Genomic DNA, 15,803 nt, shown 5'->3' with positions numbered 1-15,803 from the left:
CTAATTAGTTTAATTATCAAAACAGCTAATTAAAATTACACAGTTGCCTAATTAGTTCTTTGCGTTTTTTTCTCTGGTTTAATTGACAGGATGGAGTTAAATAGGTAACTGGTCTCAAAGAGGGAAAGGGAAAAAACCAGGAATAGCTCCTGCTGAATATTTTAGCTGATGTTATCTCATTCATGTGGCAGACCAGTAACAGGAAAATAAATGACTCTCATCCTTTTGGTAAGCAACTCCAAATTTTCCAGACATAAATCTGCCCTCGGAGTAAGCTATCTAAAAAGATTTTCATGAAGTTAAAGGGCTGGGACGTCTTGATGCCTCCAAAGGTCAGGGCAAACACATATTTTGGGGGAGGACAGCATGTGGTTTTTCTTCAGGAAGTTAATTTTTCACTTAGTTTAATTTATACTGTACTTTATGTGTGGTTCCGTAATCACTGCCAAGGGACATGTGAAAATGGCTTAGATAGCAGAGTGGCTTCTGAGCCAGAGAATGCGGAAAGGTAATGTGTGCTGGTGGGGACTGACTCAAGATGCAAAATCGGTGCCTTTCCACAAGGTCTGAGGACTTTCTGAAGCTAAGTCTTTGATGCTGAGTAATGGGACTAATGACAATAACAAATAATAGAAAGTCTTACTCATGGGCTCTCAAGGACTTTTCTTCCACCCTGCAGAGGAAAAGTAGCCAGTTCAGGATTTCCCTATCATTTCAGCACCTCATGTGTTGGGCGGCACTCACAAACCCCCAACCAGTTCCATTTTAGATGGCAGTGGCCCTAGGACTATCCAAATCACAGAACTTCTTGACTAGAAAACTCGTTCTCCTGTGTATAAATGAATTGCATAAAAACTTGCCCTGCTTCTGATGTCTTCAGGGGACATATATCAGTTACTGGCCACACATGGCAAATATTTCAAAAGGATATATAAAACTATAATATCTCTCTTTTAGCTTTGTTCTCAGTGAAGAAGAGCAGAGGAGCACGTGCCCACTCTGTTGTTCACTGGCTTTTGTGAAGCTTTTACTAGTCTATTTATGGGTCATATTTTATAATCCTACAAATAAATATTTGTAACCGTTTTTTCATTTGTTTGTTTTCCCAATGTGATAGCTTTGGACTTTACATCATCGAAATTTTTGTGGAACTTTGGCTTTGAAAAGTGAGGTGTACTTAAGTGAGAATGTTTTCCCATTCCTAGTTTTTCTGCCTTCACTTTATTATTTTTCTTTTTTTTATTATTAATTTTTTAATACATATATTGGTTGTGAAAACTAATGACAAACTAAATGTGAACTGACTAGTGTAATTTATGCTCAATACCTAGACATTATATATTTTAAAATATTATGCTATATTTTATATAAACAAAATAATATGTACAACATATATACAAGTGATAAAGCATAATCTTATGAAACAAACTCTCTTAAATCTACCACACAGCTTAAGAACTAACCTGTGTGACCCAGATCTCATTCCCCTTCTTTTTACCCCAGCTCAACTAGTTAAACACTACACTGGATTTTATATTTATTATTCTTTTTGTCACATATGTATGTACCACTAAAATGGATTATTTAGTTTTGTTTACTATGTAAACATAGCATCATTAAGTACCCTATGTAGTCTTTGGGAATTGCCTCTTCTCACCTAACATGACTTTTCTGAGACTCATCTACACCACTGCATATCACACTAATGCATTTACTGTCACAATGAGTAACACTCCTGTGCATGGATAAACTTCATTTATCCATTCCCTTGTTGAGTATTTGGAAAACAATTTGGCATTATTTTAAGATTGAGCATGCACATATCCTATAACCCAGCAATTTCATTTCTGAGAAAAATTGTATGTACACCAGGAGAAATATATAAAAATATGATTATGGTAGAATGTTTATAAGAGCATTGTCCCTTAATCATATTATTAATTGTAATTCATCTTTAATAATTACATGTTATTATTATAACCAACAGGATCAATAGTGTGAATAAGAGGATTTAGAAGGGTTTAGAGATGCCCTGCAGATTGAAAAGGATTATTAGTTCAATATTATCTAAATTATGTAGCACTCAACATTCAATAAATATTTTTTGAATACTCCCATTTATCAAACTCTGTTTTATTTGTAGGGGATATAGTGGTGAATAAAATAGAAATGGCTGCTATCATAGGGCCATCATTCTATGGAAGGGTGCAGACATTAAACACATGAGTAACACAGTATTAGTAGTGATAGTACTGTAGTTAAATACAAAGCAAACTGAAAGGATAGAGAATAATTCTAGTTTAGACGGCATGAACAAGGGAGGTCTCACTGTAGAAATGGCACTTGAATAGAAGCCTCAGTGAACGCAGGGAAGATATTATGCATATATCTTAAGGAAGAGCTCTCTTGGAAGAACTACAAACATCATAAGGTTGGAGTATTTTTATTGGTTCAGAAAAGCAGTAAATGATCAGATAAGGGACATATTTTGAAAGTGGAGCCAAAAGGATATGTTGATAGATTGCTTGTAAATGTACAGGAGAGAGAAGTTGAGAATGACTGCAGCGCTTTTAGCCTGAGCAATTAAAGATGACATCAAGTACAGAGACAGAGAATGATGAAGTAGGTTCAGGTAGAAAAATCAAGTGTTTATAGTTTTGGACATATTGTGTATGACGTATATGTTAGACATCTAAATGGAGTGAGCGATCAAGTAAATATTAGATAAGTTAGTCTGGAGTTCAGGGTAGATCTCAGGGATGAACATTTAAATTTATATTTGGAAGTCAACAATAGAGTTGATATTTAAGTAGTGGAATTAGATGGGATTGCCTAAGTGGTTAGTATAGGCAAAGAAAAAAATAGAGGCATGAAGAATGAACCCCGCCATAACCGACTGACTGCGTTGAAAGTCTCAGATCTTCACCCATCTCTCTACCACAGACTGTTGTGTATCTTGTACAGCCCTCTCATCTTGTCTCTGGGCTTAGCCTGCAACTTGCTTTAGCCAAAGGGATGCTAGCAGTTGAGATGAAAGCAGAGGCTTGAAAAGCACTTGTACATTTCTGTTTGTGCTCCTTACACTCTGCCCTAATCATGAGAAGATATGCCCAGGTTAGACAGATCCCCTGGTCACAAAAGGGAGTAGTAGATACAAGGTCAACCCACAGGTGCATGAGAGAGCCTAGGCGAGCATAGTCTAGATCAACTAAACATCACAGATGACTGAATTTATTGCTGATTGACACTGAATTTTGGAGTGGCAATCAGGGAGCATCATTATAGCAAAATATGACTGATACATTTGGAGAACTCTAATATTATGGGGTCTGGACAAGAAGGAAGATTCACAAAAGTTACTGAAAGAGCCATCACTGAGGGAAACCAGGACAAATAATGTCCAGAAACCCAGGAGATGAAAACATTTCAAGAAGATGGAAATAATCAACTGTGACAAATGCTACTGAGAATTCATGTAGGATTTAGACTGATAATTGCTTATTGCATTTGGCAAAAGGATTTCATTAATGTTGTTCATTAAGAGTGGTGGAAAGAAAAGCCTAATTCGAGTAAGTACTGAAGACAATGGCAGCGAGCAAGTTGAGATAACCAAAATTAGTGATTTTTGCTCTAAAGGGCAGTAGAGAAATGGGTTCATGGTTGGAAGGAAATGGAAGCCAGGAGAGAAAATTTTTGTTTTTAGATGAATTATATAGATTGTTCATGTGTGGTTTGGAATAATTTAGTTCAGGAGGGGCACAAAACAGATGACAAAGGAGAAAACAGGGATAATTAGAAGAGCAAAGATCTTGAGTAGGTGGGTAAGTTGAATAGGATCTAATGAACAAAAGCTGGGGCTGTGCTTAGGTGGGAAAATGAGCAATCCATCCATGGTTGTTGGTAGACTTGCTAGTGGTAACGTCTACCAACCAAAGGGTACCTACCAAAGGGTAAAGATTTCATCATGCTACTCAGAATGGCATTCAATTTAAAACCTATGGATTGTGTTTTTCTGGGATTTCTCATTTAATATTCTCAAAGCAGTTGACCACTGGTCACTGAAACTGCAGAAAGTGAAACTTCAGACAATGAGATGAGGTGGGGGAACTCTACTGTATGGGCAAAAAAAAAAAAAAAAAAAAAAAAAATGATTACTACATTAGACCAAGCTATCCAAACAGGGAAAATAGGAAATGAGAACAAGAAGAGGGTAATACACAGTGAAAACTTCTATCCAGTGGTTGACTGTCTCAGTAGAGTTTAAGATCTGTGAAGTGGATATATTCATGGGAGTGAGATGAAAAGGTGGGAGTCTGAAATTATAAACTACTTGGCCTTTTGATTTTACTTTGATAAGATCCTTTGTCCATTCTTACATCACTTACTGGTTTCCTGAGTTTTGGCCAAAATGTTCACTAAGGAGACTTTGCTGTTCTAGAGCCTCCCCTATTTGAGTGGATTTCCATCATTTATCCCCTAACTTTTGGGAATGTATTTCTCTGAGATGTATCTTCTTCTTGAGCATAGAAGCTTTCTTTCAGGGAAAGTGTAGTTATTAGTCTCTTGTACCTTACCATGAATATTAGCACTCAAATATTATCCACAATTTTGTAATAAAGCTTTTGTCTTTCATAGAGAAAATTTTCATCTCAGAAGTTTAGAGGAAGAAGATATTCTTGTTTTCTAAAAACCAAAGTGCTTTTCTGGTTCCTCTATAACAGGGGCTGGCAAATTAGGGTCTTGGGCCAAATCTGTCCCCCCACCTGTTTTGGGGAATGATGTTTTATTGGAACTCAGCCACACTGCTATATTCACATGTTGTCCAAAGCTGCTTTTGCACTGTAATAGCAAAGCTGAGTAGTTGCAGTGCTGACCATATGGCACACAAAGCCTAAAACACTTACAAACTAGCCTTTTTCAGAAGATGATGGTGACCCCTAATATCACCTTGCTCACACTGGTTGGGTTTATCCATCCTTCTCAGCCCCTGTGTTATAAATTCTTAGAAGTAGAGGTTGAGAAATAGGAGGTTGGAAAGAGAAAGGGGTAGTGTAGAAATACTACATCTTTGCCTGTAACTCAGGATAAGGTGAGATATATTAAAGCAAAGTCCACGTGGGCATCTGAACAATTATACTCTTTTCTCTATTTTTTGTGAGAAGAGAAGGAATTGAGATTTGTGCAAAAAAGGGTAATACAATCAATCACAACATTGGTTTTCAAGCCTTGATGATCTGGGATACTGCTATGGTTTCGTAACCCTTTGTGTTAGGGAGATAAAACTCTTGTGTTTTTGTTTGTTTGTTTGTTTTTTAGAAATTCACCTCACTCTGGTGATCCAGTGAGTGGCAGAATGTAATTCTCTTGTACTTCTACCTTATAGACGTAATTTTTTTTTCATCTTTGAACTATGGGTTCTAAACTGAGAGGTGAGAGGAGATAATTTTATGTTTCCTATGATAAGAATATAAACTAGAGAAACACTCTCCTTAAACTGGTCTGAGGCCAGCCAAAAATATGCAGAAAAACTTCAAAGCCACGTTGCAAAAGAATTCCAAAGGCATCATCTTTCCTAAAATAAACCAAAGTATAGAGATACATATATAATTATTGTAAATATCTCTTTTCTTCTCTCTAGTTTTTCAAATCAATCTTACTAGGGTTTTTTTAAAAAAATATTTTACTAATATCTACAAAGAAACACCATTTGGTTTTGATGATCATCCCCGCTGGTTTTTGTTTATTTAGATGTTTGTTTTTTATTTTATGCATTTCTGATCTGAATCTTTTTTATTTCCTTTCTTCAACTATGGGCTTACTATGCTATCCCCTTGAATTCATTGTGGATATTTTGTTGAGTTTACATGGCAGATGGTCAATTTTCATGAATGCTCTGGGTATGCTTGGAAGAAAGGTATAGGCTCTATTCATTGGTTATGGTGTAAAAAAAAAGGGGAATTTTGATTACACATATATCAGCTGTGGCTTGAAAGTTAATTATTATGTTTCTATTATTTTAATGCTTCCCTTTATATTTTAAACATGTATATTTAAGTTTTAAATCATTTATTCTCACTCTATTCTCCTCCCAAGTAATTTGAAATTCTTAAATATTTTAATTACGATATCCTCTCTTCCATCTTCCATGTTTTTGACTAGCATTTCAATTTCATGATTTCACTGTTTTTCTGAATGTCACAAACCTAACTTTTGTTTTACAGTTAAAGGGAGAAGTTTCTCTTTTTTTAAAAATTTACTTTATTTTTACTGTATGTGTTTATGGGGTACAGTTTGGTTGTCTCCATACGTGCATATACTGTTTAATGATCTAATCAGAATAGTTGGCATATCTATCACCTAAATATGTATCATCTCTTTGTGGTTATAACATTCAAGATTCTCTTTTCTGACTCTCTTGAAATATATAATACAATGTCATTAGTTATTGTCACCCTAGGGCACCAGAACTTATTCTTCTTATCTAACTGTAAATTTGTAATTTTGTACCCATCTACCAACCTTTCCCTGGCTTCTCTTTTCGTCTGTAGTCTTTTATTCTGTTGGAAATAAAGCTGGGATTTTCTGTGCTATTTCTTTTTATTTCATCCTCATATCAAATCAATGACTTTTGAATTTATTTCTTCACATCTCTTGAATACGTTTCTTCTTCTTCACTGTCACTTCTCCCTTATCCTCAGAAGTAAAGGCCATGACAATCTCTAGCCTGGACAACAGGTGGGTCTCTTACCTGGTCTTTCTGCCTCCAGTGTGCTCATTTCTAATCCATTGTACCCACTCAGCAGCCAGAGTGGTACTTCATAACACACACATGACCTCTTGCCTAAAATCATTCAGAAATTCCCATTGCTTTTAGAAAAACCTAATTCCTTAGAATGGCTTAACGTGCTTTTATCTCCATTTCTACAGCCTTGTTTCTATCCACTTCTCTTGTTCATTCTGTTTCCAGTCATTCTGAGCCTCTTTCAGCTTTCTGAACACAGCAGGTTCTTTCATCTCTGGGCTGCTACATGAGTATTTCCTTCTATCTGGAACACCTTGTCCGTCTTTGCTTGGCCAATTTTTATTCATCATTCAAACCTCAGCTTTGAAGTCATTTCCTTTACGAAGACTGTTCTGAAGTAACAATTTAGGTGCAGTGTTCATAGTTGTTTGGTATTGTACTACCAAAACAAAGATAAATTAGCCCTTGGCTGACTTCACTATCATTGCTTTTTAAATTTTTCCCTCCTACTATCACAGATCTTAGTGTCTTATCAGGAAAGAATCAAGTCTGCAGTGTTTGGCATGTAAAACCACTTAAAAATATTTGATTAATTAGTGTCGAATGGATTTTTCAAAGCATAAATTGTTAAATATGGGTGTTATTCTGATAATATGCTTACATTAGAAAAACTTACTTTGAGAAATACATTGGGAAACTACTCTAAAGGGGAATTTGGTAAGGAATGGGTTTATCTTATATCTTACCAAAGGGGAAATATGAAACTTCACAAACCAATAAGGTGGCCAGGTGACCCTGCAACCTAGATAATGACAGTGAATAGAGAGCACAGCATATTATCTATAGTGATACAAATGGCAAGAGATTATTGAGAGCTAGAGCAAAAGATATGGAAAATTGTAGCAACTCTTCTCTCCAGAACTCAGGCAATGTATGATCTTGAAATAAATCACTTAATCTCTTGATGTCTCATTTTGACTATTGAGTATATAATGAATGATTATTCTTAACTACTGCATGGGGTATTGTGAGACTTAATTTGCTAATGTTTATAAAGTACTTCAGAGTGTCTGATTAAAAGTATGAAGTATCATCATTATTATACTATAAAAGAGTGTGTGAAATTTTATTTTAATTTCATAAATATGAAATTATACCATTCTACTTTCACTTAAAGTATTCTGAAATTCATACACATAAATTGGTGCTTCTTTGAATATAGGTCTCCAGGCACTGGTGTTATCTGTTCTTATTACTGTCTTTAGAATAAGTCTGCATTTTTATTGTCCAGAAAGTTCACAAAACTTTGGCTAAAATAGGATTGAAAGGGCACAACTCCTATTTGTTAAATTATTGCCAGGATAAGTTGAGAGTGCTTGTATTTCGATTACTTTTTCTTTCATTTCAACCTTTCATTTTTTTAGCTAATAATTTCCTAATTTCTAAATGTGACTAGTTTTCTACGTATGGTAATGTATTTCCCATACACTCTCACTACAGTTTTGGATCCAGTGAGGGAAAGTCCACCTAGTTATTTTTCCTGGAGCTCCATGCCCTGCTTTTCCCTGGACAGGTTGCTCCCCGCTGCCTGGGGCACACCCTGTGAATTCAGCATAGTACTCCTGCGCTGCTTCCTATTATATGAATTCATCACCTTCATGTTTCTAGGTTTACTACCTGTGCCTTCAGAACTTTAATTAGAAATATGTATGGGAGGTAAAATTTTGCTACTATTACTTGTTAAAATATGTCATTATTTTATCCAAACACTTGATTGATAGTTTGATTATAGAATTTCAGCATGAAATAATCTTTACTGAAAATATTACAGTATTTCTCCATTTTCTTCTAGTTTCAAATGTTGACTTTTTATTTCTGATCTTTCATTTTTCTTTTTTTCTGGAGAGTTTAGGATCTTTTATTCTCAATGTTGTGAAATTGCATGATGATAAATATGGTGAAATGTTTTCATTTATTATATTTGGCATTTAATCTGACTACTTGAATGCTTTGGATCTGAGAATTTTATGTATTGTTTCTTTGAATTCTTGCTCTTTGCATTTTCTTTTCCTTTTCTTTCTGAAATTCTCATTACTGGATATTGAAACCTCAACCTATTCTCTTATTTTCGTAACTCTCCCCTCATATATTCCATCGCATTGCCTTTGCTATTTGTTGTAACAGGTTTACTCAATTATGTTTTTCAACTCTAACTTCCTTTTTTTTTAAAAAAGAAAATTTATCTACTCTATCTTCAGTATACAAGGAATATACAGTTTGTCTCTCGTTATTCCTCTATTATGACATTCTGTTTTAATTTCATAATTGCAAGAGCTTTTCTTAGGATATTAAATATATATATGTGGTTACTTCAAAAAGTGCATGGAAAGACTTGTATTATCTTTTAATTCTATATTTTCTGCAACCTTTTCTTTTTTGTTTGTTTTTCTTTTGGGAAGGTTTTTAAAAAATATTTTAAAAATTTTAATTAATTTTTTATTGAAACATATTGATTATATATATGTATATGTAGTGTACGGAATTGAATTTCAATTTCAATATATGTATACAATGTAAGATGATCAAACCAGGGTAATTAGCATATTCATCATTACCAAACTTAATCATTTTTTACAATGAGGACATTTGATCTCTTCTTTTCTAGTCATCTGATAACATGTAGTAAATTATGGTTAATTATAAATGCCTAGCTTGCCTGTATACCAGTAGACGTTATTTTTCCTATCTAGCTGTTTTGTGTGCGTTAACCAATCTCTCACTATCCCTCCCTCCTCCTTTTCTCCTTTCCTGCCTCTAGTAACCACAGTTTCCACAAACTTTTTGAAGTACCCCGATAAATATGTACACACACATAAACATATACATATATAATGTGTGTGTGTGTATATATAAATGAATGGTATATGCTTTTATATGCTATATATCAGTGGTCCTCAAAATTTTGGTCTCAAGAACCCAAACGTTAAAAATTGTTGAGTATCCCAAAGAGATTTTATTTATGTAGGTTTTATATATATTGATATTTAATATGATAAAATTAAAGCTGAGCAGTATTTAAAATATTTATTCAAAAATAGCAATAGTAGGCTCATTATATGCTACAATAAATATTATTTATAAAATGTAGTTATACTTTCTAAAATAAAAATAATTTCATGAGAGAGTAGCATTTTAAATATATATATTTTCCAAATCTCTTTAATGCCTGGCTTAACAGAAGACAGCTGGATTCTCATAGCTCTTCCGTATTCAATTTGTTGTGATATCCCATATTGTGTTGCCTCTGAAAGATTACTCTATACACTCAAGAGAGTAGGAGAGTGAATAAGAAAAAGAATATCTTCGTATTATTATGAAAATAGTTTTGACCTTGCAGAAAAGGCCTCTGGACTCCCGAGGGTCTCCAGACCACACAGTTTAGGAACTGTTGCTGTGTGTACAACACACCCACGTGTGCATACATACACCTTTTTTAGGAAGTTCTCATGTTTTCCTGATCTTGGGGTGTTTTTTTTTCTTTTTCATGTTTTCTTTTTAAGTTTTTTGTTTGTTTTGTTGAGTTTTGGTCTCTCTTTGTTGTTAGAGGCTTTCCTCAAATATCTGATAACAGTTGCCTGACAGTCCACATTTAAGAATAAAACACTGATTGGGCACTGTTTTTAGGGAAGGAGTTTTCAATAGAGTGAGTTTGTCCTAGGGCAGTGGTTCTCAGTCCCATTAAATGCTATACCCCTTTCTTTAAAAGCAAATATTTATAAATCTGTTTTTTTCTACCCTGAAATGAAAACCATAGTCAGTATAACCTAATCTATCAACACATATAATTTTGCCAGTAAAAAATAGTGCCATAAGTGTAATGCAAAAAGGAAACAAAAAGTGATTCATAATAAAATAATATGTATTGCAATGTGTAAATCATCAGGCATAGCTACCTTACATATTTTATTGTGACACAATGAAATAGAAGCTTGCACATACATGTAGACTCTCTGTGAAGGAGGCAGCTATAAATACAGACTGATACAGATACGTTAGTAAGCAATACTGACATCTTTTAACTATCATGTTAGCACTGCTTTTTTTAAAAAATTAATTTTATTGTGTATACTTAAAGTATATACAACATGATGTTGTGAGACACATAAATGCAGTAAAATGATTACTATAATGAAACAAATCAACATATTCATCATCTCACATAGATAATCATCCTTTCCCCTGTGGCAAGAACAGCTGTAATCTAGTAATTTAGCAAAAATCCTGAATATAATACATTACTATTAACTATAGTTCTGATGTTGTAGGTTAGATCTTTAGACTTGTTCATTTGTTCATCCTACATATCTACTACTCTGTATCCTCTGACCTACATCTGCCCATTTCCTCCCCCTCACCTCAACACTGGTAACCACTGTTTTATTCTCTATCTCTGTATATTTTACCTTTTTTTAAAGATTCCATATATAAGTGAGATCACATAATATTTTTTCTGGCGTCGTTTGGCTTATTTCACTTAGGATAATATCCTCCAGGTCTATCCACATTGTGGCAAATGGCAGGATCTTCTCCTTTTTAAAGGTTGATAATATCCCCCTGTGTGTATGTATGTGTGTGTGTGTGTGTGTGTGTGTGTATACATATATATATGTATACATATACGTATACATATACATACATACATACATACATATACATATACATATACATATACATATACATATATATATATATATTCCACAGTTTCTTTATCTATTTATCTATTGATGAATACCTAGGCTGTTTCCATATCTTGGCTACTGTGAATAATGCTGCAGTAAAGGGTGTGCAGATATCTTTATGAGGTGATGATTTTATTTCCTTTGGGTATATACACAGAAGAAGGATTGTAACATTGCTCTTGTGATAAGATCTTATGTGACAGTGAAAAACTCTTGGTTAAACTCCAAACCAAACAATGTACCATCTTTCTTCAATTTATAATTTCCTCTCTGAAATATTCATTCCATATCAAGGCCATGCCAAAATACATATGTTTATATGTCAAAATATATATGTAAAATGCAGTTAGGCTCTAGATTCACATAGCTTTAAATGTTTCCCCTTTATTTTCCCCATATTATTGTCCACTTTGATATTAGAAAGTCTTTATGGATGAGGGATAATTCTTCACTGTGACGGAGTTTCACCCATTAGAAGATGTCTGGAATCAGATACTCTTACCCATTATATAAATGCCAGCAGTGCTCCCTTGATCATTGCAACCACCTGCACATTTCCAACTCATCACTCCCCCAAAAACTCCTTCTGTGGAGTGATCAGGTCAAGAGTCAGAATTTTGTTTGGAGAACCTCAATGACTTCTTCACCCACCACTTACTTCCTTAGTTTACAAATCACCCCTCACCCCCTCTATGGCTTTTGCAGTTGGCCCTGAAACCCTCTGGTTCCACATCTTCAGAGAATGGGGGGTGAGGACAGGCTGAAGGACTCAGTGGAGGTTAATGCTAGAGAGGGCTGGATGCCTGCAAAGTGGTCAGTGCCTACATAAGGGCCGAAATGTTCCTTATATAAACTCAGCTTGGTCTCTGGTTACAAGCCCTTATGGCCCCTGCCTCTTGTTATACTTGATAATTTCCAGTGTTCTGCAGGGAAAATGGGTTTGCTTCTTCTCACTCTTGCCTCTGCAGGCACATAAACTTCAGATTCCTCTCATCTAGTCATTAGCACTCTTCTATTTATTCATTTGGAAAATTTCAACAAATTTTTCCAAAATTTTTTAACCTCTCTCGTCTGTTGTTGTATTTTCCCTGGATACCTCCTTGATGTTTTTAAGATTTCTATCAGTTTATACTTTTGGAAAGTAGTAAAGTTTAAGAAACAATGTTCAATCAACCATATTGAATTGGAAGTCCAGTGTATTAATTTTGTAATTAGAAAAATCAATATTGTTAAAGCATGAGCAAGACAAAGCATTTATAAAATAAGAAAGCATAAGAGACATAAACTATTTCTCAGTATTTTCTAAACTTTAACATCACAATACTATATGTCTGGACCACATCATCACACTCTCTAATATTTAAAAGTGTCTTTCTAAAGGATCTAGGCCTGCACATTACAACGTAAGTTTTCTCAGACAACTAAGAAAAGACAACAGCACTCTGTGAAATGAATGTCTTTGCATTGTCCTAAAAACTGCTGTCATGGCAATAATTCATTACATTGATGGTTGTCCACTTAAATATTTTTTTTACTTAGGGCCAAGATAACTTTGTACTCATAGTAAGAGACTTACAATTTTCTGTGCTTTTCTTCTTTTGTTGTTTTGGAAAAAGAATGTTTAAAGATTGTTTTGAACTCAGTTTCTATAACTTTCCTAAATTAGTATATTCTAAAATGGGGTATTTGACTTACTCTTACCCTTTATATTTTGTGAACTTTCTTTTATCTTTTTCAAAAAGTAAAATTCCGATAGTATGCAATGTTAAAAGACAAGTAAACAGAAGGTATTTAAAGTAAAAAAAAAAATACTAATTGTAAATAAAGGGGATACAATTAATTCTATTGGTAATTGGGAAATATTGCTATTTGTTGAGTGCCAGTTCTCTACCATAGTCTCTCTAATCATTTCCAGCTCAGGTAAGGAGTGAAGTAACAACAATTAGTTCTGACTTCAGAAGCTTCCTTCTTGTAGTGGATTGATTATGTCCCCCTGAAATTCACTGAAGCTTGAATGGTGTTCCCCAAATTTTATGTATTAGAAACTTGGCCCCCACTGTGTCTGCTAAGAGGATGGGAAATCCTATTATCGTAATTGAAATGTGGGACCTTGAAGAGGTGATCAGATTATAGGATCATGCAGCAGTGATAGATTGAATATGATGATCAGGGGCATGGTTCTGAGGGCTTTAAAAGGAGAAAGAGAAGAGTCTGTTTCTCTCTCTCCTTCTCTCTGCTCTCTCTCTGCTTCCACCATCTTGCAATATGAGACAGTGGGGTCACTGTCACCACCACCAAAGCTCTCACCAGATGTGTTACCTGGACTTTGGAATTCTCAGCCTCAGAAATTGTAAGCAATAAATTTTGTTTTCTTTATAAATCACCCAGTTTCAAGTATTTTGTTATAAGCAACAGAAACAGACTAATACACTCACCTTCTTCAGGTCTAATTTTGGCTATGCTCTGTCTCTTATTATTGCCCCCTATTTCTAGCTCTCTGGATGCTTTATGGCATTATTAGGGAGGTAATTATATTTTAACAGTCTTCATGACTCTAATGAACAATAAAGAAATAAGACATTTTTACACCTACAGTATACCATTTTTACTGGGGGAAATAACCTAGTAAAACTTAAGAAGAAAAAGATATAGAGGCAGAAAAATTTAGCTGATCTTGAAATCAGTAGAATCATGGAATAGTACACATGTTCTTCCAGTTAATGATCAATTTGGGGCAAGAAAGATACTGTATTTTTAATTCTTCTCTACTTGATCTAGAAAGAATTTTTTGCTATAAAAATAGCAAATTATATACATATTTCATACTCATATATCTTTATTTAAAATCAAGAAAATGTGCTTCCTTTATGAGGTACTTTATTATAGCAATAATGTACCTTCATGTTTTATAGTATATATTTTTTATCTACATACTACCAGTTAGTAAAATCTAAAATAGCATTTCAAAAATCAGTGAATACATTATTTGAGCTATGTTAGAAATAAAAAAAGAGAAATGTAATGCTTTTATCAAATTGACTGTAATAAATAAAAGAAAACAGAATTATTTGAATTCAATGAATTTTTGAATTAAGAGTATTTTTAATTTTTCAGGTAGAAATCCATATTTAATTAATGCTCTTCTTTACTTTCTGTTTTAATCATTGCAGCTATAATCACATAATGCTACCTTTCTATCTTGTACCCTGCCTAAGACTTTAGGAATATGTTTTACTTCTGGAAAAGAAAGTTATGAGACTTAAGGTAAGATTTAATCAGTTTTTCTGATGTTAGCCTTCAGCCTAACAAATAAAGCTCCTCCCTTGTTACACTGTGAAAGTCACTGCTAGGTATCAAAATATTTTACCAATAGCTATTTTATCCAGGAGAGGTCTCTCCAGGAAAGCTGAAATCACCTCAATTATTCCGACACAAGAAATGTATTTCAGTGAATTGACTGCACAGGTGAGGGAAGAGCTGAGACACCAAACAGGAAATGGTGAGAATCTACAGATTAGAAGCAGAAGAAAGCCACTGCAAGCATCAAAGGCAGGATGTGGTGTTAGAGCCTAGGGGCCAGGTTCACTTGCAAATGCCTCAACAATGGGCCTGTCTGGCAGAAGCAGAAGCCCCTGAGTTAATGCAGTTGCTGCTAGAGACAACATTTCAGGCAGAGAGAAATAAGAAAACCCTGGCTTTTCCTTTCCTTCCACTCACCAACATCCTGCCAAGGACGCGCATTGGCTGAACTGAACTAGAAGCCAGCTTAAGCGGAATCCTGGAAATGAAACCCATCGATGTCAGCCTTCCCGTGATACAGAGCCCAGTGAGGGGAAAATGAGAAAGATCTTACCAGGAATAAGTCCAGCATCAGCACTAGTTATTCGTCCTGCTACTCAGCATCAGTTCTCATTTTTCTGCCTGAATTTACATCTCATACAACTTCATGATTTGGCATAAATGAGCCAATGAAAAAATGAATCAACTCTTGGTAATAAATAGAAACATGTAGTCAATAGTTCAAAAGAAAAAATCACATCCACCCTTTGATCCTCTAATTTCATTCTTGATGGACAGCTCAAGTCGCCCGGTGTCTCATAATTAATCTTTACAAAGGTCCACTAGGAGCCAAAAGCTGCTTTTAAAAAGAGGAACATTTATGACCAAAAGAGGCTGGAATTTTACTTCATAATATTAAGAGTGTGCATTGTGATTCTCCTTTGGGGGTTTGCCAGAGGCTCTGGATAGCTTCTTTATTTATTGCCAGCACTTTGAACATTATTGGTATCTGCTAGATCATAAAGTTTGAGTGGCAAGGCCGC

This window comes from Cynocephalus volans, chromosome 12, assembly GCF_027409185.1.
Source record: "Cynocephalus volans isolate mCynVol1 chromosome 12, mCynVol1.pri, whole genome shotgun sequence".
Taxonomy (NCBI): domain Eukaryota; kingdom Metazoa; phylum Chordata; class Mammalia; order Dermoptera; family Cynocephalidae; genus Cynocephalus; species Cynocephalus volans.
Note: the sequence above shows the minus strand (reverse complement) of the source record.